At 36.1% G+C, this 26709-nt stretch overlaps 1 long non-coding RNA gene across 1 annotated transcript in view; it reads right to left on the reverse strand.

The window, feature by feature from the left end:
* Window positions 1–26709, reverse strand: part of LOC142601751 (uncharacterized) — a 1264755-nt gene that overhangs the window by 488067 nt on the left and 749979 nt on the right. The window lies entirely within an intron of this gene.

The raw sequence follows: 26709 nt of genomic DNA on the forward strand, positions 1-26709 counted from the left end.
TTTTTCTGGGAATCATGACTGCATCGAGAACTGAAACAGTTGGTGGGCGAGATATCTTCCGTGTTGTGTGAAGTCACCACATTCTTTAACTGAGACTCACTTCCCTGATAAGTTCATTACTTTTCTTGGAAGATCATTCCATTTTTATCACAAACAAACAAACAAACAAACGGTATTTAAAAAATTTTTCTAAAAGTCAGAGAATTGACTAAACTACCTACTCATTTATGTTCTGTTATATAGTCCCTGTACTTGTGTCAGACTTACTTCAGTTTTTGTATTCTGGGGAAAAAAGCCATTAATTTCTACAGCGTGGCAGAAATGGTCACCCTCTCAGGGCTACTAAGTTCCGTAATTCCCACGCTTTCTTCTTATATTTTGATGTGGGTACCATACAGACTTCTCTCTATTGCTGTTTTTTATCTTATAATTTTTGTGCAACAGCCACAATTATTGCTTGATATCTTTCTCTTCTTTTTTTTGGTACTGATTGATGTGATATTGCTACTGTGAAAGCAATTGGTTCTGCAGAGCTCAAAAAATGAAAGGGTTTTAAAATAACTAGCAATAAATCTCTAGTGTTTTGTTAACCATCAAAGTAAGGAAAACACAAGGCAGGATTTTTAAAGCAAAGCAAGTACACAAGCCATGGCCTTTGGGATATTTTCCCATGATTTGCTCATACTGGAATTTTCAAGTTGAAATTCAAAAGCTGAGAATATCTTTTCTTATTTCCTGCTACTCAAAGTAGAATAAAAGCTTCCCATGTAAGCACTCTCAGTAAGCAAAAATATCTATAACTCTGTGCAGTTGCTACCACATAGAGTTCCACAGCACTATGGTTTTTTCAGACCTCTTTTTTATGTTTTAGATTCTGAACAGTCCTAAATTGTTTCAGCCATCATATAATTTAACACTGAGTCATTCCACATTCCTACAAGAAACCTTCTCTTATGCATGATTATATATTGTGAAAATGGATAGGCTAATTTTACAACATGAATTTTCTATGGTAGCTGTTCTGCTACTATTTTAGTCTGGTTTTAATGATATACTCACTGCAACAGCCCTCTTATATACAGTTACAATTTTGAAAAGTGACTACCTTTGGCTACAATTATATACATCAACCCAGACTCTCTCCTGTGGAAGAGTGTGCACTGACATTTTTCTGTGTTTCTAGACCTAAACAAAGATCTTTGAAAGAATGTGCCACACTACAGGTATTACCATTAGGTAGAGGTGAAAACGAGAGGGCTCTGACAGTTTCTCAACAGTCAAATATTTCTTTCGCCTTTGCTCACTTGTTTCAGTTTCTAAGCTGATGTGCAGCTGAACAGAGTGGAGCTGCTTTAGATTTGTATAAAACAAGTTGCAGGTCCAGGAGGTCCATTTGCCCCACAGTAGCCAAAAGTCTGCTTTTATTGCTGCACAGCTAAGGAAAAAATAGATTTTGCTGTTGCTGTCAAATTTAACAAACTTAAAATTAAAATGCAACTTAAAGCTCTGCCCTGTTTTTGCTTTGTATGTCTCAACCCTGAGTAGAGAGAGAATTGACTTTCAGTAGCCATCTTTTGCTTGCTCAGCAAAATGGAAGGTTGAATTAACAGAGAGCGACAAACACTGAAACAGTCATCTGAGCTGAAAGAGAAAAGACATATTAATTGGGCTAGAAGATGCTGTACAGCACCCCACTTAAAGATGCAGTAAGAAGGATAAAGGTTCTTAAAGAAGAGAGCCCCTTATTCTCAAATTTGCCAATAGGTCAACGCAAAAGCTACTACAGGTTGAGGAGCAATAACTGAAAGAGAAGAGGTTAGGCAGACAAGAGAAGCACAGAAAACTTCTGTGTTGGAACTTCTTTTCTTTCCACAAAGGAACAGCTTTGGATTGTCCCCATGTGGAGGATGATAGAGATAAGAAGCTCTCTGGTGGTAAGCATCTGGGATGGGAGGGAAGATCATAGGATGTTGTGGGATTGTCTTTGTTTCTTTCTTTAACTGTGTGTGTGTCTGCTGTTTTTTTGAAGCTTTTCCAAACCCCAAGGCTTCTGAGGTTCTTGCATCACTCATTTTAACTTTTTTTTTTTTTTTTTTTTTTAATATAACAATGTCAGAGCAATGTGTATATATGTTAACATAGGAGAATATCAGTGTTGGGCCCCTAATTAGATTCGTTCATAGTCGTATTGAAATTTTAAAAAGTCCCCAGCGCAAACGAGTTAAAGTAATGATTACTTCCCTCCTGATGGGAAAAGATAGCAGTTGTTGCTCTATATACTAGTCCTGAGCCAAGAATATCCATAGATTCAAGTTTGATTGAAGCTCAAATAGATTATGAAATAATGAACTTGTTTCATCAGTGCTGCCTTGACCAAACCAAGGCTCCTCCACTAAGTTTCAGATTGTGTCTTGGGAGATCTTTGGAAACTTACTCTGTGTGTGATGGCATTATAGTTTTCAAATCAAAGTCTTTAGTACCAGAAGATGTTGTACATTACTGGAGAATGACCAAGTAAATATTGGAGTGCTGCCATGTAAGTCAAGAGAGAGAGAAATATGTTAATGGAGACAATTTGCTGCGGGGAACTACTTGGGAATAGTTTAGGGGGTGGGAAGAAAGAGTTTAGGGCACAAGGAGACAAACTCAAACATGCCTTATATTTATTCAGCACTCTGTAGGCCATTCTCCGGTGGCCTTACCTTTAATGTTGAACATTTAATTTTTTTTGTAGACAAACAAGAGTTCAGTAAATGTTCTATTTTCAAGGTCTCTGCTCATCCCACTCATCATGTATTCTTTGATCAGTGGGAAACTGAAGTAAAGGCAATGCTTTAGGGCCTGATCCAGAAAGCTAGATAATTTTATTTACATGAGTAGAAATAGACAATGTACGCTAATGGGTAGGGGCTGTACATGGACATATTTAAAAGATAACTTAGGAAGTGTTAACTTGTCTGTGTGTGAAGGCTCTTCAGACAACTCTTTTTGCTAACAAGGAGGTGAAAGAAACCTGTAAAATAGTAAACTAATTATCAGCATGGATGGGAAAGGTATCCTACATTTCACATCTGATTTATAAGAAATCGACATAGCAATTTATTGAAAACTGTGTTGAAGAATAGTATTTTCTTTTATTTTCTTTTAGTATCTCTTTAATACTTCCACTCAGAGCGCTGGGTTTGAAATCAGAATTCAAAATCCAGTGATTTTTTACACTTGCTTCCGTAAGAAATCAAGTCTTTCTCAGCTAGTTGGTCTGACTTGCTGTCTGTTAAAACGGCAGTTACTGAAAAATGTGGTTTTTTACCCACTGGGACTGAAAAAGGGCTATAATTTCTCAAAAAGCCTAATTAAGTGTGAAATTTTGAAATATGTTAGAGTGTTCCTCCAACTTAATTTTGTATTGAGATGTGCATCTGTAATATCATATATCTTCATAAAGTTAAACAAAGGTTGATAGATTAAATACAAAAGTAGTTTAGAATGTCTCATCAATCATGAAAAAAACATGGCAAAATCTTGCTAGTTTAGTTTATTAAACCAAAGTTTTGTACAAGACTTCACTTCTATAGACAATTATGTTCATAAAAGCTGCTTTTACTTGGATTGTGGTGAACAAAATGTGCACAAGATTAAGGCACTTTAGTGGTCATTGTCAAAGTCAAATGTTTGAGTTCAGCTTAGGAACACATTTCTATGGCCTGTGCTTTATATAGTATCAAATCAGCTGAACATTGTTAGACCCCAGCTGTTCTCCATCTCCATTTTCTACCTGCTTACCTGCATTTTCAGTGACTCTACCATATACCAGGAGGTGCTTTTCTACCTGTGGAAGTTGGTTTCACTGACTAAAGTCTATAATTGCTTTGTTTATGTCTGGAGTAGCACAGGTAAGATCTAGCACTGCAAATTCTTCAGGGTACAGCTTGCCTTCCCCCCACCCCCCCCCACCCCCATATCAGTAGCTGCAAGTTATTCTAAGTTATAATTTGCACAGTTTTTCACACTATCACTGCCTATTACATCCTCACTGAGTGTAACTGTAATAACTGGTCATTTGTCACATACAGTGACATGACTGACTAAATATCAAAGTGATCTTTCAAGATTTAAGGCTATATGCAATGAAACTATAAACTGTAAAAATTCAAGGGAATTATGCATGCCTGCAAATGAATGTTTTACAAGTGCATGGGTCATAATGGGTGTTAGGAAATATCAAAAGATTAGTAAAATGTTATAAATGAAATGCGAGATAAAATATAGATGTGACATTTTCCATGCCTGCTTGGTGGTGGTTGTTTTTTTTCTCTGCTGTTTTTCTACTTTTGTCAGTCCTCTCTGTCAATGACACTAATTTTTATGTTATAATTTTACATCTTTATTTGTAATTTGGCTGAATTTGGCAGCAGGCACAGAACATAGATGAGTCCTACCTTGACATTTTGGTTTGGAAATAGTCAACCTTGGCAAAACCTATGGTTTTTTGCTTATTCACTGTCATCGTTAGTAAATACATCTCTGTATAGCTCACTGAAATGTTTTAAATGCTTTTTTTTCCCCTCTTCTATGCAGCACTTGTACAAATATAATTTCTAAGAAAAACTTGGTATATTGAACAGTGACATTTCACCATTTTTACAATATTTTGTGATTTTTTTTCATCAATAAAGTTATTGACTTTTTTTTTTTGCTGAAAAGTGACCAATGTCCCTTGGTCAGGACCTTTACCAAAATCCCAGTGGAGCCTAGAAAGAGGAACATTTTGACAACTGGTCATGAATAAGTTTCAGGATTCCAAAGCTGTATTTTATCTTGGCAGCTGCCCTGATTAGTTTCAGTGGAAAATGCTTCCGGTTAAGTGAATGAGGAAGAAGAATGTGACTCTGGACTATATAGGGGTTTGGATTTGTGGTATTTGGGGTTTTTTTTTGTGGGTTTTTTTGTGTTTTGTCCCCCCCCCCCCCCCCCCGCCATGCTATTAGGTTTGGGACTTGCTAGGGTACTTACACAAACTACTTTTCTAATATGCCTTGATATTTCTGGATTTTTAAGGAGGGGTATACACAAAAAGAGGAAGGTGGATTCAACTACCAAAAGAAACTTTTTAGTCTAATAAATACTTTGATTTGCTTAATCTGTAACCTACAGGGGAATACCATTTAGTGGGTTGTCAGAGTTCACATGATTCTGTATGTAATTACCTTGGTATTATAATTGCACTCTGTAACTGCCTATGCTGGAAATGATGTAAGTTTCTGACCAGGGGGGATGCTTTTACATTATTGCATTATTCATGTTTAAAACAAGTTGGTGAGGAGTATAATTGGAAAGAGAGAAAACAAAGAATTTAGATTGAAGCCCTTTATAGTAAAAGAATTTGGGTTTGGAATTTTTTTTTTTTTTTTTTTTTTGTATGGTAGAATTGTTGTGAGGCAGATTAACACATTCCCTATACTATAGAATCATTATTTCTGCTCAGAAAAAAAAAAAATAAAAAAAAAAAATTGGGAGGATTTGGGAATAAGTCTTGACCTTATGAACACTTCCTGACAATAATGTATTTTGGAATAAAACACATGTCACTGTGAGAGCCTCCAAACTTATGTACTACCTTGCAAAATAGCAACGATTTAGGGAATGAGATTATAATACTAATCAGCATGCCATGTAGTTAACTGTGGTTTCAATATGCTTGTGGACTGGTTTCTGCTGCTTCTCTGGAGGAGGGGAATCTGCTGCTTCAAATTTCAGAGGAAAGGTCGTAAAATCTGTAAGATTAGAAATGTAGCAAGTTCTACACATCTGTGCTAGCAGAACTCCCTGTTTTAATTACTTTCAAGCAAGCATATAATTTAAATTAACAGTTATTCTGACTTTTCATCACCTTTTCTATTAAACTTCACATAGTGAAGCAAGAAAAAAAAGACTTTAAATGATCAACAAATGTTTTAATAATTAGTTGTTGTACAGCGAATTAATATGTTGATTCTCATTTGAAACATTACCATCTTGTATTTTGTCCTGTTGTGCCCTAAATTGTTTGTACCACATACAACTTTTGTCAGATACATAATTCTAAAATCCATCATTCAAATTCTGAAATAAATCAATCATTTACAGCAATTTTAACACAGTTAAACAATGAATCCTGAGAGCTTAAGGTTTGTTTGGTTTGGGTTTTTTTTTTTTTTTTTTTTTAATTCTGATTTATCCCCTTCCTGGTGTTTCACCTTTCTATATAAGCAGAAACACCTATCCATTGTCTCAATTATTTTAAAGTTAGATGCTGATGACTGTAAAAAACAATGGATACAGTACTCTAACCACAGTCAGACACAGATATATTTAATGATAATTAAAGGTAGAAAACATTTTTGAAGTTTATGTCTCAGTGAAGGATATACTCCATTACCTGCTTTAGCAGTTGCAGCAAAGAAATCAAGAATTGAGGGGAAAAGGGAGGATAAGTTTCCTTACAAATTAATGATCATATTTTAAGTGCTATATAATCTTTTGTAATAATGATGATATTCCTCACATTTATGCATCAAATATTTATACTAAAATAAAACTGCTTGTATGATTTCCCCTGTTTGCTGCATGTCTGCAAAGAGGTCTCAATTATCTTTACTAACATAATTTATTCTTACAAAAGTTTCCTTTATGACTTGGCTATGTGCAGCTGCTAGGAGTATCTTATACTGAGTACTTGATCTGTGTGAAGTAATTAGGGCTGGTCAGAACTATGCTTTGGACATGTACAAAATCATTGCAAGCTCTCTGAATCTCTCAAGAAGAGGTAGTAGTTTAGTTGAAAAAAGTATCATGGAATGTTATAATAGTTTTAATGCTTTGTGACTTGGCTACACTGGCTTAGCCCACAGCATCATTCCTGAATATATTAAGCTACTGAAAGATTTAATGACTGAGTGAAGATTTTAGATTAAGCTGTATTTTATCACATTCATGTGTGTAATTGTGTGAGCATGCACAGCCTCTGTTGCAAAGAAGAGCTGAAAACCGTGGCTGAATCATGAAATGCCTTTGTATCTGGACTCTGGCAAGGGGTTTTGAAAAGAGCAGTGTCCCATTCTACAGAAGGGTATCAAATGCACTTTTAAAACTTCCTCTCATTCTCTTCAATTTCTATTGCCTCTTGCATTTTTTAGAGTCATTAGCAATGCTGTCCCAAATTGTTGGAGTCAGAAAGTTCTTCTAATTCAAAATGGAAAAATACTTTTTCTCCAAGTAAGAATAAGAAAGTTCAACGGCTTTTTTAAAGAGAGGACTAGCTTTAACTTGTGCAGCAGCCTTTGTAAACTGGTTCCATACCTGAGTCTCCCAGACTGAGAACAGTGTCCACCACCTGCACTAACTGTTGACATAAAACAACGACATGCTTCTGCTTGGTCTGAGCTGCTAAATACATGCTCAGATTCTTGCCTGGCTTATTTAGTTACTTCCATAGATACGATCTCTTTGGAGGAAAACTTGTCTTTGATTTTACCTGTGAACATATACTACCACTAATGTGAATACTTGAAACATGAACTTAAGCCCAACTCCTTTTTGGACCAAGAGGGTGGAGCTCTTGGGATCCAGTGGCAAGTCTCTGCTTCTTGTGAATGATTGCATTCACTCTGCACCCAAAGTAAATATGAATAGCCTCTGAGCCACTCTAATTTATGCCTGGTAGCCTCAGTTTGCAACAGATAATATACCACTAAAGAATTCCAGGGAAAGAGCACCCACTGGATGTCTTTTTTCCCAGCTTGTTATGCATTGCATATGCCAATGTAGCTTGATAGAGGCATTGGAATTGCACTTAGTCCACTGCTGCTATTTTCTGTCCTTCATACGCTACTTAAGAGGTGTAAAAGAGCAAAGAATAGATGAGAATCTGGCCTTGTCTGTCGTCTTTTTTTCTCTTTTTTTTCTTTTTTTCTTTTTTTTTCCCCTGGTAGTAGTTCTTGTGACAAAAAATCACTTACGAACACCTGAATGTTCATCAAGTGGATGGGGAATGAATACGAGAGTAGGCTGAGCATGACCGAAGGAAAATTGAAACAGCCAAAGATATAGTTTTGGTATTATTCTCCTAATTTAACACTTGTTCATATGCTTATTGAAAAACTGATGAAGATGGAACATTCTCAGCTAATTTCTCTGCAGACATTCCAGCATTCAATTTAGAACTTCAGTAATACTTCTTAAAGAAGTGAAACAAGCAAATGTACATGTGATTAGTTTTTCATTTTATGAATGATGAAAAACAATCAGGAAAATACTTATTTGATGTTTTATTCATAAGCTAAATGTTATAAATTGGTTGCTGTAATAATATAGTTATATACCTTTCTGTTTGGTTCCAAAAGTTTCTTCTATTTATAGTTATGAAAGATAAAATATAATGATGCAAAGAGGGATGAATGATTAGCATAATAGATGTACTGATCAAACTTCAGTTTGATCAAACTTTCAGTTTCTTCAGAAATTTCCTCTCTCTGCTTTCAATAACTACAATTATTTTTTATTCAAAGTAAATTGCAGCAACAGAAAGTGCATCCCTTTGGTGGCTTTTGCATTTTGTTTCAAGTGAAAATGCCTGGCAATAAACAATGTTGATCCTCTTTGTTCTTCCTTATTAAATACAAGTGAGTTTTCACACTTCTAATATTTCATGGTCATTCAAATGATAATCTTTAAGTAGTTTAGAAAAAGAAATATTTTACCTAAAATTTTATTTTCATGTATAATACAAAACTTTATTTTCATAATGGAGTCTTATGATCAATAGACAACAAAGGTTTTTCTTTAGCCTGAAGAATTTTTAGTTTTTGAGAATGGATTAAATAAAATCATGAGAGTATCAAAATAGAAAGATAGTTAAAACCTAATTTTTTTCAAATTTAACTTATGAAACAAAACCAGTGGTGTACAGTTACCTATTTTTTTCTGAAGTTGAGTTCCTTCTATTCACTTACATGGTCAAGATTCACTGCCTGCTTAAACTGGTGGAGTCTGAATCCATTCCTATTCATAAACAAAATGAGGAAATAAGGACAAACCTAATATTCCTTCTAAACCATCCTGACAACTGATAAAATACAATTAAAAAAAAAAAAAAAGCCTGAAAAAAACAGTTTGTGGGTTTCACTTCCTAACTGTTACATAGGGCCACCTCACTGCCTGACTGTTGCATTCAAAATAATTCTCATGGCATTGAAAAATAAAAGTACAAGAGAAAGTGACTTCTTATTTCCACAGTGGCTTAATTAAAGAGGAAAGGCTTTTGCTTTCTACAGTTTGCTTTTAATAACCCCCTTGTTGGTGCAGTACTGAAAATAAGTTACAATGTAATTTTTCCCCGTATCAGTCATAAATAAGCTAACCAAAAAAATGTGTTGAGGGGGAGGAAGGGAATCAAAACAGCATATGAAAAGGAGGATGAAGTCCTTTTTGAGGCAGACTTCCTTATCTTATAAAATTAATTCAAGTGGGTTCCAGATTCTGTAGAATCAGATCTATAGGCCCTTAATGTGGGCCCAATATTAATAACTTCATACTTAGTTGTGCCTTACATTATATGAACTTCTTTTAAATGAATGAAATTGCTTTCATGTGAATGTACAATTTGCCAAAAGCAGGAGTTTCAATATCTGGTTTTAAAATCTGGCAGTTTATCCTTTTACCCTAAGGCCTTATGGGTTGGAACAAACTAGCATCTGGTCCTTGCAAGTGAATCTATGAAGCAGATATTAAAATTTTGAATATAACATTTCAGCAAAAGAGTTCTTAATTTTTCTTTTTGTTTTTCAGAGATAGACTGCTCTTGATCATCTTTTAGTGTCTGAATCTCAGATGAAGACAATCCTCTTGGATGAGTGAGTTGGCAACAAACTTCTTCACAACGTGGTTTCTCTTTTGTCCTCCATGTTTGTAATTTAATCTGGTTTAAGTTCAAGTATCTTTTCCATTTAGCTACCTTGAGTATCCTGTCTTTGCAGGTTAGGAAAGTGGTTTGTCTTCTGCTGCCAAACAGTATGAACAATCAGAGTGAGTAGGAGTGTTGCCATCCTTCTAACGCTTATAATCCAAAAGAGTAGGAAGACTTCCCAGGATATTAATTGCTCCCAGCTGAATTGTGAATGAAATTCATAATCAGTTAAGCCTTAAGTTTTCAGAAAACCTTTATTAATTCTACAGTAATTTTAATTGAAAAGCATGTATAGTAGTATTGACTGGAGTTCCCTATGACTTTCTTTTCCCTATGACTTTTCTTCTTATCCAACAAGAATCTCCATTTAAACAGATAATTTTAAAATGCCTGTATGATTAAGTGGTGCCTAGTGTGTCGATATAGTCCAACAGCTAAGGCAGAGACACGTAGAAGCCCTAGAGGGTTTTCTTAGCTTAGGTTTGAGTCCACAGGGTGTCTTTGGGCTATTTACTTTTCATCTCTGATTCAGCTTTCTCACCTACTGGAATTTATGAAGTGTCCTTCTTTCATGAAATCGTTACTAATCTACAACGGAAAGGTATTATGTAAATGATGGTTATCTAGTTACAATATTATTCAGTAGTTTAAAGTTACAGAACCACATTTCAGATTTCATATTTGTAGTCCAGCTCCTATCAAACACTATTAATTTTCCAAATGCACGTACAAGATAGGTAATCTGGAGGTATTTGTCATAAACCACAAACATGTCTGATGAAATATGCTGCAGTATTTCTCACACTGGCTGGGTTTTGAAATGGCATTTCCCAACGGAGACCACACAAAATCATGGTGAGTGAAATAGGAGAAAGGGGAATAATACCCTGATGAATCAGAAACCATATGGATTCTCCTTCATGGTGGAAAGTCTTCACAATTTCTCCATCTTTTCTGGGCTACTAATTGAAGGAAAACTTAGTTGCTTTAACAGTGTCTTTATCTTCTTAGTTAAAACTTGGTATCTGTAATTATGTTTGTGTATAAATACCCGCACACATGTTTCTTGATGACATACTGATGCTGAACATTTTAATTTTTGTAGGCATTTCTTTAATATCAGAATTATCTTTCAGATAATAAGCACAAAAAATGTTGACTTTTTCCTTCAGAGGGTAGAGTCCAAACTCCTAAGGTGGAATTCAATCAGCCAGTTTTGGTTCCTAAAGCACTGGGCAGTGCTACCTCTGCTTATTCAGTGAGTCACACACACCTGTTTTGTTTCTTGATTTTTTGGGGGGAGAGGGAGACTGGGGTATTGGGGGTGTTTTGGGGGGGAGGAGTACCTTCTTGTAACCCTTGGTGTCTTTCAGTGATCAAAGTACTCTTACCTCTCTGATTCTGTTAGAGGAAATGTGGAGGGTCTTCGTATTACATGCTAAACACTGAACACTACTTACAGCACTGCCAAGCAAAACACACACCCTTTTAAATTTTACAGCAGAGGCTTAGCACAGACATGCAGAAGTCTGTGCATCAGTTCTGTCTGGAATGGTATGTGAGAGGAGGTTGCATTTATTTGGTTGCCTTTTAAACAGGCTAATAAGCTATTATTAGCTTTTCTTGTGAGAGGTCATAATAGGGAAAAAGAAGGGGGGGTTATTAAATGCTTTGGCACCAGTTTAAGTGCAGTGAGCATTACAGGTAGTTAGATCATAATATTGCTGGAAGGGACTTCAAGAGGTTATCCAGTCAGTGTCCATCCACCTACTGCAGGGCAGGGTCAATTATATTAAGGTAGAGTCTGAGAGGCATCTGTGCAGCCTAGTCTTAAACACCTCCAGCACTGGAAATGCCACAACTTTCCCCAAAGGTGTGACCCAGGCTTTAACTTACTACCCTATTATTAATATGGTTTTGTAAATATCTTGTTCATTGTAATTGAAAGTGATTGCTATTTTTTATATTCACGTGGATATGATATTAACTCCTGCCCCTTTTCTGAAGTATTTATTTAGGTGAATACTTACTTTGTTTCTTCCCTTGCATCTCAGTTTCCCTCCTTCAAACTGAACTTGTGCATCTCCTTATTCAATATTCTGTAATAAATCATGCTTTAAAAACCTCTCATATTTGTGCCTCTCCTCTGGACTCCCTCCCTGTCACCTTTCTTGCAATACATTGCCTCAAGCTGGACACAAAGTACTTCTAATTTGTCCTTACCAGTGCTATCTAAATCAAAAGATTATTGCATTTGTCTTTTGTTTATATGTGACAATCCAAGGTTTAGTTGGCTGATTGCAAAAGCATGACTCCATTGACTTATGTTCTGCTGTTTATTAAGATAACTACTATATCCATCTCTCAGAGTGATTTCCTACCCAATTATTTCAGACCATGTATTTATGTAGATGACTGTCCTTTAGTAAGTTCTACTTCTCCTGTTAAATAACATCCAATTATTTTTCAGGACATATCTCCAATTTGTAAAGTTCAATTCTGTCTTTCAACATATTTGTAATCCTAATTTCATGAGTTCACCACCCTGTCTCTTAATGAAAATATGGAATAGGTATGAGGACACAGATGCATGAGGAACAGAGCTATGCAGAAATCCATTTGCCATCTAGTTCAGAGGGAACCATTAAGAACCAGTCCTGGAACATTGCTATCCTCAGTTCTACAGCTAATATATTAATCCAGATCATGATTTTACAGTTTGCTTATGAGAATGTTATATATAAAACCCCACAAAATATATGACATCTGCTGATTTTTATCTCTCCATAGTGCCAGTTTTTCTGTTGTAAAGTAAAATCATATTGTTTTGACCTGATTTATTCTTGATAAATTCTTGTTCACTCTTAATTTATCCCTTTTCCCCCCTGAATTTCTGAAACATTCTTTGTTTGTTTTTCCCCCCAGATAATTTTCTGCAATTTGAAGTTAAGATAATAACTCAATAATTCCCATTTCTTCCTTTCTTTCACCTTTTAAAGTATAGGATTTTCCCTTTGTACTTGTCACTGGTGAGGCTGCGCATCTTGAATACTGTGTTCAGTTTTGGGCCTCTCAGTACAAGGAAGACATTGAGGTGCCAGAGCGCATCCACAGAAGAGCAATGAAGTGTGAGGGGTCTAGAGCACAAGTCTTATGGTGAGCAGCTGAGGGAACTGGGGTGGTTTAGCCTGGAGAAGAGGAGGCTGAGGGGAGACCTTATTGCTCTCTACAGCTACCTGAAAGGAGGGTGTAGCCAGGTGGGTGTTGGTCTCTTCTCCCAAGTAACAAGTGATAGGACAAGAGGAAACAGCCTCAAGTTGTGCCAGGGGAGGTTTAGATTGGGTATTTGGGAAAATTTCTTCACTGAAAGAGTTGTCAAGCACTGGAACAGGCTGCCCAGGGAAGTGGTTGAGCCATAATCCCTGGAGGTATTTAAAAGATGTGTAGATGTGGTGCTTAGGGAGATGGCTTAGTGGTGGACTTGGCAGAGTTAGGTTAACAGTTGGACTTGATGACCTTAAAGGTCTTTTCCAACCTAAATGATTCTATGATTTTAAATTCTTTGCCACTCTTCTCAATTTCTCAAAGCTCTGCAGTTTCATCAGTCAATTCCTTCAGTTACCAAATTCATTATGCTAAGATGATTTGGAATAATGAAAAATATCTAAGCACTTTCTTATTTATTCCTTCCTCACCTAAGGACAAGATTTTGCTTGTTTGTCCCTGGCATTATTTATTATAGTCACTTTATCAAACCTGACATTTTCAGTAAAAAACACCTAAAAAATGTTGTCCTTTTCTGCTCAAACCAACACTTTCCATATGCTACCTAATGTTACTAATGTTCTTACAAAAGAATTTGTTTTAGTTCTTCACATTTCTAGTTAGTTACATCTCTTGCACGCTTTTCTGATTTTGTGCATACCTACTTTTGTCTTCACCCTTAATGATCTGACCTAGCTTCCACTTTCTGCTAACTTCCTTCTTGTGTGTGACGTCCAAAAAGACCTCATTGTTTAGCTCGTTTCCTGATATGTCCATCTTTCCTCCACAGTGGAATGACTTATTTTTGTTTCCCAAATTATATTTTGCTAAAGAACTGCCGGCTCTTTATCCCACACCTCCCCAAGCTGGGTGCCCAATTTTTTTTAGTTTGTCAAAATCACCCTAAGTCAATGATTATTGTTTTGCTGCTATTCTTCTCTCCTGTCTCAGGAAGTTATTTTTTATGCCACTGTCTCCTAAATCATCTTTCTTCTGGATATTTAGCTCATTTCATTTTACCACTTAAGAGTAGAATCTCAAATGGCCTTTCTGTAGATATATTCTCTATTTTTTAATTTTTTCTTTTTTTCTTCTGTGATGTATCAGACTAAAGAAGAGTTTACAAAAACTTGGAAAAAATAATTGTACTGTTCTGGGTTCCTTCCCTAACAGCTGAGTAGTTAGTATCTCCCATTCTCCTACTCCTGCTTTCTGCATAATTCTGACTGTTGATCAAAAAAACTGTTATGCACTTCTTCGAATTGAAGGTTTACAGCACAAATGTTCTTTGCCTCCACAGTCATTACTCAGAGCTTCTTCATCAGGTCTGTTTCTTTTTACAGTTTTAGTGTATTGCCACATGTTACAAATTTTCACCATGTTCTGCTAAAACTGGGAACTGATCATATCCAAAATTAAAGTTTGGAGTAGGTTTTGAAAGAAAGAAAATCATCTTTGTCAATATAGTTTAATGCCTTTAGGGTTTCTTTGAGTTGTATGTCTTATCTTGAATCTTACTCTATTATATTCTTGCTTATGAACAGTGTGCCTTTTTAAGTAAATGTGCTTTTTATTCCTTCTGAAATATATCTAAGGAAAAATATATATTAATTTGACCTCGAAGTCTTAATGGACTAAATGCATCAGTTAAGTGCTCCACTTAGCTCTTGTTCATTTGAAGAGAATTTTGAATTTTTTTTCTTATTGCTGTACTCACGATTTGGTTTGATGTTCTGTCATTTGACATTGAGTAACATTCAAAAATCCCACTGATTTTCATTATTGTATCATTTAAAATATCCAGGTAAAAACTTATAATTATCATAATAGCTCACAGGAAACAAATAGCTCAGGTGTTCACTTCTAAGAAAACAGAAAGATTATTTAGTTCTAATGTGTTCTTTTATGGTAATAAATATTTTTTATATGTACAAAGACAAGATTGCAAGGAATAGCAAAATCTCCACGTGAATTTCATTTGAAGCAAGACCCAACTCTAGAACAGAAGTGATGCAAGTATTTTAGTTTGGTTCAAGAATCATATATATGGAATGATGCCCTTGATGGAAAAGTGGTGCTACAGAGAATGATCTCCACAGAAACTCTAAGCAACTCTGAAAAAACAGTGCCAAGGAAATCTTTCCTTAAAACCAAAACAAAATTCCTCCAAAATGTTTCCACTTGTCTTGAAAAGAAATCCAGTCTGGCTACTAGAAGTAGCAGTTTAGAAGAAGAGTTCGGATCACCTGGAATCAAAAGAATAGATGCTTTTAACATAGATAATTATTGAATTAATTGTACAGTTAATATGGCATTCTTCTATTGACTATCATTTTCTGTCACATATCTCACAGGAGGATGTCTAATTTCTTCATCTGTGCATTCAGTGATTACACTAGATCCAGTCCCGGCAGTGGAGGTATTCAGTTTGCTCTACACAATCTTGAAATGCTGCATTTGCAAGTTTCTCCATCTATGCATTTTCCCCCTTCAGTGTTACACTACTCCTGTGATGGTTACAGGAGGCTTGCTGTTTAGTCTAACGATTTCTGAGCCTGAAAATTATGGTGTCATTTTTTCTGAAATGTGGTGCCTGGCTGGGGTGAGAAGAGTGGGGCAGCTGAAAGGGACGGGGGTTGGCCAGGTCCCCTCCATTGCTGGTCATAGCCTTGGATGGGGTGGCCCTAGGCCAGCTGGAGAGCAATTGATATTGAAAAAATGCATCATCAAAAAAGCCTAAAATGGCATTATTTGTTGAAAAAGCTATGCTTTTCCTAAACCCTTTGAACTGGAGAAACCTAAGCCAAAATACATCAAAATAACCTGTGAGTTAACTGCATCATTTTTTCAAAACAAATGTCTTCATGAGATCTATTTAGGAATTAGAATGGTAATTATTCTAACAGAGTAAGTGTATATAGTTCATGGAATATTATTGTTCTTTTGTTTTATTTTGTAAAGTACTAGATTAACATCCATGGAAACTAAATTTTATTTACAGAGTAGGCATGACAGACTATATTTTCTCACCATTGTTTTAAAGAATATGTTCAGAGTTTAATAAAGGTCCCTATAGTCCTAACAACAAATATCTTCAGTTTCTATACATTATATATGCATTATTCATAAATGTCTCTCTTTCTTACATAAAACTTATTAATGTATTGATTGTGCAGTCCACTGGACCTGTCTGCCTGTCTATGTGCCTAAATTTACCATGCTTTCAGTTCTTATGCTTTATGATGATTACATTAATTGATGCCTGAAGTTGGTAGCTTTTTGTATGGATATAGCTGGCAGTATGCATAGCAGTGCATAGCCTATATTTGCTTTTTTGGAAGTGCAGATATTAGCATTTCCTAATTGTCTTTCCAGAGAAGAGTTGGAGCACAGAGATAGCACTGACACAGTAGCTTTCATCTAATTAAGGGCTGGGATCAGGGCAATACCAGTTGTTTGTGGTTAGAGAAGGTCACGGATAGTTGCTGAAAATCCTTATTCAGCTCAGTAGAAGCTTGACCTAATTGCACATCCTCCTGTTGGAGCAGCTGATGTGATATGTATGAGACCATGATGGAGGGAAAGGGCCAAGAGATATTTTCTCCATACAGATACTGCTTTATCAGGGTCAGATTTCCTTGATGCAGCAATTGGTAAAGGTGCTTACCACTCTTTTTGATATTAGAGAATGTCACAATAAGCAGAGTTGTCTTCATGTTTTTGTGTGGGAGTAAAAAAGTTTCTTCTGCTTATTTTAACCCTGCTGTGTGTAAACATAAGAAATTCTATCGCAGACACTCCACTGTGTACAGGACATGAGAGATGAACTTAACATGTTTTTGGGGAATACAAGAATCATGTAAGACCTATTTGACATAGAAATGTGCCTGCACATGCATACAATTTAAATATTCTTTTTTTTGCAGAAGTAGGAGTTGCTTATTATTTCCAGATCTGGAGGTAGAATAGGAAAACAGTCAGTTTGAAATGATTATGTTTTCAGCACAACTTCAATGAAGCGATGGGCTACAGGTTTACCCTGGATGTCCGACTGCTAGCTGTAGAACTGACTCCTCTAACATTGTTGAGAACCAGACCCTTGAGAGCCAAACCCTTGAATTGAATTCGATGCAAGAATTGCTGGGTGGTGGGTGGTCCTTCTTGTGGTCAGTTTCTGACATCTTTCAACAATGAGGTCAAAACTTAGTTGGTCTCCCAAGTGGCTGAAGAGAACCCTCTGACACGAGGCCAGTGCTGTTTGATTACTGGTCCTACAATGACGAAAGAAGTTTTCAAATGTAATGATAGTTTTGCCCTGTAGCGATAAATTATGAAGAGTTAATTATCAAAGCTATCAAGTTTGTTTTTCCTTGTACCATTTCGTGATTAAATTAGAAAGCCTCTATATTTTTTAATTAGGGAATTAAAATTCTACAGATGGAAGGTGTTGCCTTACTTTTTTTTCACCCTTCAGGTGAGATAATTAGGTTTTCTACTCAATTTTAATCACAGATAGAGATATTGTACTTCTTGACTTGGTGCTATGAATCAATTCAAAATGGCATAGCATGGATTAAATCTTGTGAAGGTAACTGCAATAATATAGATATTTTTATAGCAAATATTCTTTATTTTTATCCAAAGAGTGTGGAATTGAGATAGCTGCCCAATAAAAAAGATTTTTAAAAGGCTGAAGGTGATTTAAAACAGGGAGAAGGCAAGCAGAGAGAGTTTAAAACAATGTTTTAAATGGGATTAGTTTTGATCTACAATCAATCTACAATCCACCATCAATATATACAATTTTTATACCATCACATACAATACAATACAAAATTGTTAAACATAATTCCTGTCTGAGACACTTCCACATTATAAGTAACGCGCAACTTCTCCATTTCTTTGTAAAATTGCTACATTCAATAATGTGGTAGCAACCACTTTATTACTATTTTTTATGATACAGGTTTTCTTTAATGATTATTTTTTTCAGAAGAATTCAAATAACCTCAGAGCCAGAAGGGGAGCTGGTATAATTGCTGTAGCTGATTTTGCTGAGTTAAATTTGAGATTTTAGTTAAAACTATGCAGAATATCTTTAGGATTTTGTTTTTATTTTCTTCTCATCATAGCATGTGTTACAATTATGTGACTCTTTTCTAAAAGCATATGCTCTACTACAACTGCTGTTTCTCATGTTTTTCTTAGATCACCTGAGCTATAAGACAGTGTGACTGTTTTATGTTGCAATCAGTAGGAGAGAATCCCGTCCAAATTCACTTTGTGTTTCTGATTTCCTAATGTTTCTGATTTTCTTGATTTCAGTAAATAAAAGAGCAACCTTGTGCAAGATTGCTCTACTCTGCCTTTTTTAGTTTCCATCTACAAACTTCATAAAGCCAGCCCAATATCATCATCATGTTGCAGATTTTTAGCTAGTTTTCCTGCTTGCTACTGGATTAGCTTGTGATTCTGTGTTTTCCGTGCTCAAATTCCAAACTTTTTTTCCAGGGCACAATTTTCAAGCTTGAAATTACCAAGAGAATGTGAAGTTTTAACTGAACTGGAAGCCTGGAACCCTTGCAATGCCTGCCAAGAGTGGTCGAAGTTGACTACAAAAGGAAACATTTCGGATTGCAAGGATTTGTATTCCTGACCTATCTCGTTTTGAGCACGTTCTTTTTCATCACTTCATCACTCCATTTTGTAAGGCCACATAAGCATGGCAACTTGGCTGTTGACGGCCTGCTGTGTGTTACTCGAGATGCTCTTTTTTTCCTAAGCTTGCTGCTGTCTCTTGATACCTTGTTGCCATTTAGGGATGAATTAATTCTGAAGAAAGAAATGAAGTAAGAAAAGAACAGTGATTATCAAGAATGAATTGGACCAGATAAGCTACATGCAACAAGACTAAACAGCCAAGAATGGAAACAGAGAAACAGGACAGATGAAAGCTTGCCAGATAGAAGAGGGGAAAGGGCTGGAGGCTTGGGAATGCTTGGCTTGTTTTTACACCTGCCCTATCCCCCATACTTTCTTCTGTTATTTTTTATTTTCACATGCATTGCAAATTTTTAGCTTGTTCTACAAGAAAAATAGAAGTGCCAGCATTCTGGGGATGGTGGTGGTGCGGGGGTGGGAGGGATTTTGTTCTCTTTGCAGTTACAGCAGAAGTACAACACTTATTTTGAGACCCTCCTTTTGAAATAGTTGCAGAATAATTTTACAAATTAAAGTGATTTAGCCAGAACTTTTGAGAAGGTTCTGAACTTATTCATTTCAGCCCCCTGGACACTTTAAGACTGGCTCAGTCTTTAAGACTCGGCACTCTATCAAATTCTCTTATCTCCAGTCCTGTACATACATATACATGAATACAAGAAGATTTATATTCGGCATACTGTAATATATAAGCCCTAGATGTGTAGGTGTATGTGTATGTTATATATATCTATAATTTTAGAAAAGTCCCTGAGGGAGTATCTTTTTTGAAAGATCCCTTTAGGGGAAGAGAATTATTTTATTCACAACATTAATTGCCTCTGAAGTTCTGTTGGTTTTTATTCCTTATTTCTGTCAATAATATAATGCTGGTTTCACAGCCATGATTCAGAGAAAGCCTAACGAACCCTTTGAGGACATTCTCCCTTCACAAAAATTTTAATGCTGCCCTTCAGTAATTAATTACAATTTCATTTGTTATTCTCCATTTCAACGTGGACTAAGAAAAAGCCATTTACTTGCTCCTGGACCGTTCTGATCTCTTAACCCGAATGTCGTGATATGACATGTCGTGACAAGGAAAGGCTTCTTGGATGTCTCCCTAGAGACTGACTTTTTTTTTTTTCCATGGGAAGCTCTGACTGCTAGTTGCTTTCTGATTTCTTGGACCTGCCCCGAGATTACTGGTTAGTCACGGCATTCTGTGTTTATTAAAATATCATGAATAAAAGATCCTCTCTAAGAACCTTCTGAGGGGTAGAAACTGCCCTTGAACTCAAACTGTGCTATAATCTTAAAAAAATATCTTTTTTTATGTAGATGACAGCCAAATACAAGGGAAACTGCTCTAGCTGCACTATGCTTGTCAGGAATGAACAAAATATGTATGTGGAGAGCTGGAAGCCCTGAACTAAATATGACACCTTCAAGGCACCGTAATGTCCCATGACAGTTAAATTATTTGGGGTTCCCTCCGCAAAGTACAAAGGCATCTATAGAATGACTCAGAAAGTGTGGGATGTATCTCAGAGAGATCCTCAACTTCCATTTATAGTTTTATGTTTATATTAGTACAAACACCTGAATTATGTGCAGACCTCTGATACAAATACTCCAACATGCTTTGTGTGCATACACAAACGTGTGTACACTTGCACATAAGGCTAGCACATTGGTGTATCCTGCAGCACAGCTATTCCTTCAGCATATATTGGCATTTTGATCATGCATCATATTCCTGTAGCTACGGAGCTGGCTTCCCCCAGAAAGCTCAGCAGTCTTTTCACAGAGTGTTTTCTGGTCACACTGGGAGCAGATGGACAAGCCCTGTGGTGAAGAGATATTATCCTCAGCAGTTCTGCCAGAAACATTGAAGTGACACTTGTTCTTTTTTAAAGTATGAGCTGAGTGTGCTGTCATCAGAGGATTCAGTGTTGAACCAGAAATCCAAGGTCCAACTTTTAAAAAATAAACATATATTGAAATAATTTATGTCCAGACCCAAGAGCTCAGAAAGGTATAGTATAGAAATTATAATGTGACTAAAACAAAAAAAACAGTGAAGAAATTCAGTTGACCTAAATGTTCTTTATGGGTCTGTAAAATGTAATTCTAAGCAAGTAAAATAACTGTAGTTAGCACATTAGTATGTAATTATTTGCATACGAGGATATGCAGCTCAATATCTTTGCTTTCAACCCTACTCACTTCCGCTGCACACAACTGCTGTAAAACAAAACCCATGCCATCTACTGCAACCACCCAGGGAAGGGACCAGCAAAAGAAATCAATCAATATAAGGGGCCTTTAGCTAAAGGTCAGACAAAATTGTAGTAGAAACCTTGGGGATTCTTTCAAGCAGTTACTAAGAGAAGTTGCCTTCCGAGCTGATGTTTACAACAGGTTTTATTGTGCCTTCTTGCACAACCTATGTAGGATTCAGAGGTCACTCAGAGTAAATTCCAAATGAAAGGTCTTTCCACCTTGTATATTTGTAATAATTTTACTCAGAAAAATTATGGGCTCTCAAGAGGTGATGGGACCATCACTGCAGTGAATGTACTTAAAATAACTTCAGTGGTATGAGTTTTCTTTGACAGTCTCTAATACTTTAAAAGTGTTTAGTTAAAAACTTTGGCTTTCTATGTCTCATTCATCAACTTGTTTTTCTTTTACACAGTAACATTCCTGCAGACTGATTGGGCACTCGGGCACATCATCTTCAGCTACATCTTCCTGCATTTACTAAGCAAAGCAACTGAAATTCCCCAACCCCCTTTCATTCATCTCCCTCTTCACAAGTGAATTCCTTTCCCAATATTTAAGCCATACTTTTTTGTGTGGAACATTTGTTTAATACAGTAGGCTGTACATTCAAATTGGAATTGGAATATATTTCCCTGTCTCAATAAATAAGAGTAGAACAGATGGACTAATAACTAGGCTACAAGTAGACGCCTGTGAATCAGATGGTAACAATCTTACTGTAATCACTCTTTTGAGTCTCACCTCTTTCTGGCATTTGATCACAATAGATTTTAGCTAAAAATGTCAGTAGTTTAAAGCAAAGCCTTTTCATTAAAGTGTTCTTGTGACAAAAATTAAAAAAATAGACTCCAGAAAGGCAGTTGCTGCTGCTCACTTGGGATAGAAAATTGTCATCATTATCACTGCTTCCTTTGCCTTTAGGAAATTTTATAATAGGAATATATATTACAGAAGTGTTAAAATTTAGAAAATATACTGGGTTGTTCCTGATCTCACCTAAATATTTCTCTGCACAATTGGAGCCATGCCAAGGTGACTTGCCATTATATGTTGTATTGCTCAGACTTTGCTTGAAGACAGCTTCTTACGTACCTCACCTTTTCGTCCTTTTGTTGTCCTGATTCTACAGCAAGACTATCTTTTTCATAAATACGAATGAGAGAGAGATGAAGGAAACAATCTTTTCTGGAACTGTTCGCTGAAGCACAATTAATTAGGACAGCCAAATGTACAATCACTATGTACATCATTTTCACTGAAACAAAAATATGAAGTAGATTTTTATAGACACTTGCCTGGATTTCTTTTTCTTTTAAAGGCATGAATAATCTGTTATGTACAATGGATTATATCATGTACTCTGCACTGATGCTTTTTCTTTTCCTTCTAGTCACCATGTTCTTGTTACAGTCGTCATAGGGCATGAGAAAGGTAGGGAAAGGCTATTCAATAAAATAATATTGTGGGGCTGAATTTATGATGTGTACAAGCCTGTTCCTTCCATTCTTACTCAGACAAAACAGAAGCTAACACAAGTGGGGCTTTTTCTGAATATATGGCACAAAATCAGGCTCCTATGTGTGCATATTTGGACTTCCAGCTTTTCTGTGATTTATATGCTTATTGCAGCTTATATTTTTCCTACAGTGTATCCATACTGGATGGTAAAAAAGTGAATTGTGGTTCTTTGCTTCTAGACTAATAATTGGAGAAAAAATAATATAAGGCAAGCTCAAAGACATCTTTATGCTAAAGTCCATAGCTGGAGGGTAATACAAATTTTGAAAGGTCCTTTAGGTTGATGATGAATTAAGCAATTCAGTGTTTCATGATTTGTTCATCTGTCCCCAGATGGAAACAACCATAAGAACTTGTAAATGATTACTGGACAAGCCTGTGCTTTTTGAATGCTGTGCAGACCTATCTCTAATTAGAATGACCCACACTATTTTGTCATACAAATGACAAATGACTCAATATTATATTTATACCCTTGCTCCTGGCACCAAAAATTTTAATTCTGCTAGGAAAAAATATAAAGTTGGTATTCAGGCTTTTTTTTTTTAAGCACTCTTTCTACCCCTATCACTCCATTTCATACTTCAGCATGGCCTCTGTGTTAAGTTTTGAGGCAGTTTTCACCCTGAGAACCACATTGGGGTACTCTTTTTGTTTTGTTTTCTAAGATACATTTGGGATTTTTTAGAGCTGCTTTAATTTTGTCCTTTTTTTTTTCATGGAGTATACAAGGGCCAAAATAGGTGACGGCGCAATACAGGGGCAGAACAAGGATTATAATAGATGATTCTCTCACAATGTACTTAAGTCACTAATGAAAAAATATCTTTTGGCAGACCCTGATTTGAAGATCAGCTGATCACTGATAAGGATGTTTTTCTCCCCCTTTTGAGTGAGGTGTGATAGCATTAAGAAGGAAGAAATTTAGCTTTGCTTCTTGCTAATGTGTTGAACATGTTACTGGAGGATGCTGAAAAAGTTATTAGTTTCTGCTGTGCTATTATACTAATAAATATGTTTCTGGTGTTCTGTTTACCACACTATGACATTACATTAACAGATGATAGTGTTGTATTCCAATAAATAAATTAATATTTAAATATGTCTCTCTAAATACTCATACAAGACTGCTCACAATAGTATCAGAACACCTTACAAAGGATGTTTCAAGTGAAGATAATTAAGCAGGTAATTATTTTCAGCTTTGTCAAAATAAACTGCAATTTGGAATCTGGGTGAGTTTATTAAAAACTCATCGCATTTTACTTTTGAAGTTCTGTGTATTTGGCGTCGTTCCCTTACTCATTGATGTTTGCAGCTAGCGTTGGGCTTGCCTCACCCGATTCAAGACGAAGCTCCCATTAGAGTGAGATTGATGGGCTGTTGAAATCTGTGCATTAATTTCCCTATTGGGTAGTTGAGACCAAAGTCTGAAACTGAGAGCTATGTACTGCACCCGATAGAAGTCTGCTCTTCCCACAGATGAAACTCTGGTAGTGAGTGCCTATCAAGGTCAGGTTTTTGTTAGACTTTTATTTTATTGTTAGCTTTTCAGACATGTCAGTCCTTATTCTCAAGTTCTATGAGAATGTTATGTTTTATATAAAAAGCATTTAAGCAGGGGTATTCAAATCAGTGATGTGAAAGTGTGATGGAAAGGGGCACCAGGCCTGTTGTGAAAAGCCAGAACATATAATTCTACTGGAACCAGATAGTAATTACTAATGAGTGTCTTCATCTCAAGGTTAAAGATGTGGAGGGGGTACATCTTATTGCAGTACAGCACTGCAATTTTATGGGTGAAAACCAGACAGTGCAAATTAAGAGTAGCTACACACACAGACCTCTTCACTGATCTGACAAGAAGATTTAGTAACCACAGTAGCTCTTTGTTGATCTAAACCAAATAGGCCTTAATTACATTGTTTCCTCCCCCCCCCCCCCCCTCACTTTCACTATAATGGAGAGGGGAGAGGAGGTGGAAATAGACCTGAAATTTATACTCTAACATTTATCTCCTAAAGTTCTGTCTAAATTCAATGATAGTTAAATGATGAGTAACTATTTTAGGTTTTATTTTGTTTTGGAAGGAGAGAATGTTTTCTTTTCATGGCACTTAAAAGAAGCAATGGCATAAATGACATCTAATCTTGTGTCCCCCATAACCTCCATTTGCAATGTGTAAAAACTTTCTGACAGCTGAAGAAACACATGGCATCCTTTACAAACTGGAGACCTCTCAAGATGTGAAATGGGATACCGACTCTGTTCCTTATTCTATAAAGTAGCAATCCCAAACAGGACTTGGTTTTTAAGGATCAGGAACGTCTGTGGACTTCTGGAAAGGGCATATTTTTATTTGTACATAGTAAGTTCATTCTCCCCATGATAGAGATAGCATTTGTGTGTTTTTTCTACTGTCCCTGCAAAGAAAGGGGCTGCTTCGTTCCGGCCATGGGCTCACTCTCTGGCATTGTTTTATGTTCTAAGAAATGTATTAAAGTTTCAGCTTAAGTGTTTTCCTTTGTATTATTAGGCAAGTGCATTTCAACACTCATCCTCTGATCAGTTGAGTAAGGTATGCCACTTAATGTAGTATGTGTGTAGTAACAGTGACAGGAACAAAATAAGACAAGGTGTAGAAGGTGTTACGTATTCAGAGCTAGTCATGAATCTTAAAGTACCCAACAGTTTTCAATGATCAAAGAAATGTACTTTATTTATAAATGGAAATGAAAGAACCATCACTGTAGCACGAAGGCAACTCTGGATAACTGGTTGCTATGCTATGATACAATAATAAAAAACCCCAACACTCTGGGGGATTTTTAAATTAGCAGCCTGTCTGATGCTAAATGTTCCAAGTACACCCAATTGCTGAGCAGATCTGTAATAATATACCATTGATCATAACAATAGGTGACGGCAATATAGTGGTGCAGTGAGTAGTTAAAAAAAAGCCACCAGCTGTCAATTGCTTTATTCGAATTTTCTAGCTTTTATAATTCTGTTTGAGACTCTTAGAAACACAGTAATTAGTTTGTTTTTCTTCTGCTTTTTTTCTCTTTTCTTGTTTGTCAAACTGTTTTCTCTCATCTCCTTCTAACTCCCAGTGCAACTGAATTTAACATCTTTCTGCTTCTTACACATTCTCATTCGTACAAAAAACTCACTGATGTTAGAAAGGCTTTAGGAAAAAAAAAAAAAGCTTTTAAAAGGAATTGTTAAGCTCCTAAACATTACTTTCTTAGTTATTCAGAAACAGTTGCTATTTCCTAATTAATCTGAAATAATTCAGCAATATCTTAAAAGTTAATAATTTACATTATACTGCTAAAATCACTAATTTTCAAAGAATACATTGTAGGTTGACTGCAGTTTTAAAACATTAGATTACTATAGAGTAAATGTATGTTCAGGATTCTACATTAAAGACATGGTTTTTTTGAGGTGATGACCTTACCAGGATTGCAGGACTGCAATGAGTACAGTTGGGGAAACAAGTTTCTTTACTACTACACAAATAACAGATTTTTCCTAATAATAATTCTGGTTGTTGCTACTGTCTGAATAATCTAGTGCAGGGTAGCAAAACTCTCATTGAAGTAATTTATATTGAATGAATGACTTCACAAGAAAGGTCATATGGGTCTTGTTTCTATGGAAGGAGCTCAATGCTCCTGGAAGTATCCCAACACAGAATTTTCTTCCTCCAACTGTTTGGAAATACTTTTAAAAAGCTTTGACTGCAGTCAGTTTTACTTAGTTTTCTTCATTGTTACGCTGTAGTGGGTCGACCCCGGCTGGGGGCCAGGTGCCCACCAGAGCCGCTCTGTCACTCCCCTCTTTCATTAGACAGGGGAGAAAAGGTACAATGAAAAAAAAAACAACTTACAGGTTGAGATAAGGACAGGGAGAGATCATTCTCTAATTATCATCACGAGCAAAACAGACTGAACTTAGAGAGGGAATTAATCTTATTTATTACTAAGCAA

The sequence above is a fragment of the Balearica regulorum genome, chromosome 4 (genome assembly GCF_011004875.1).
Source record: "Balearica regulorum gibbericeps isolate bBalReg1 chromosome 4, bBalReg1.pri, whole genome shotgun sequence".
NCBI classification, from domain to species: Eukaryota; Metazoa; Chordata; class Aves; order Gruiformes; family Gruidae; genus Balearica; species Balearica regulorum.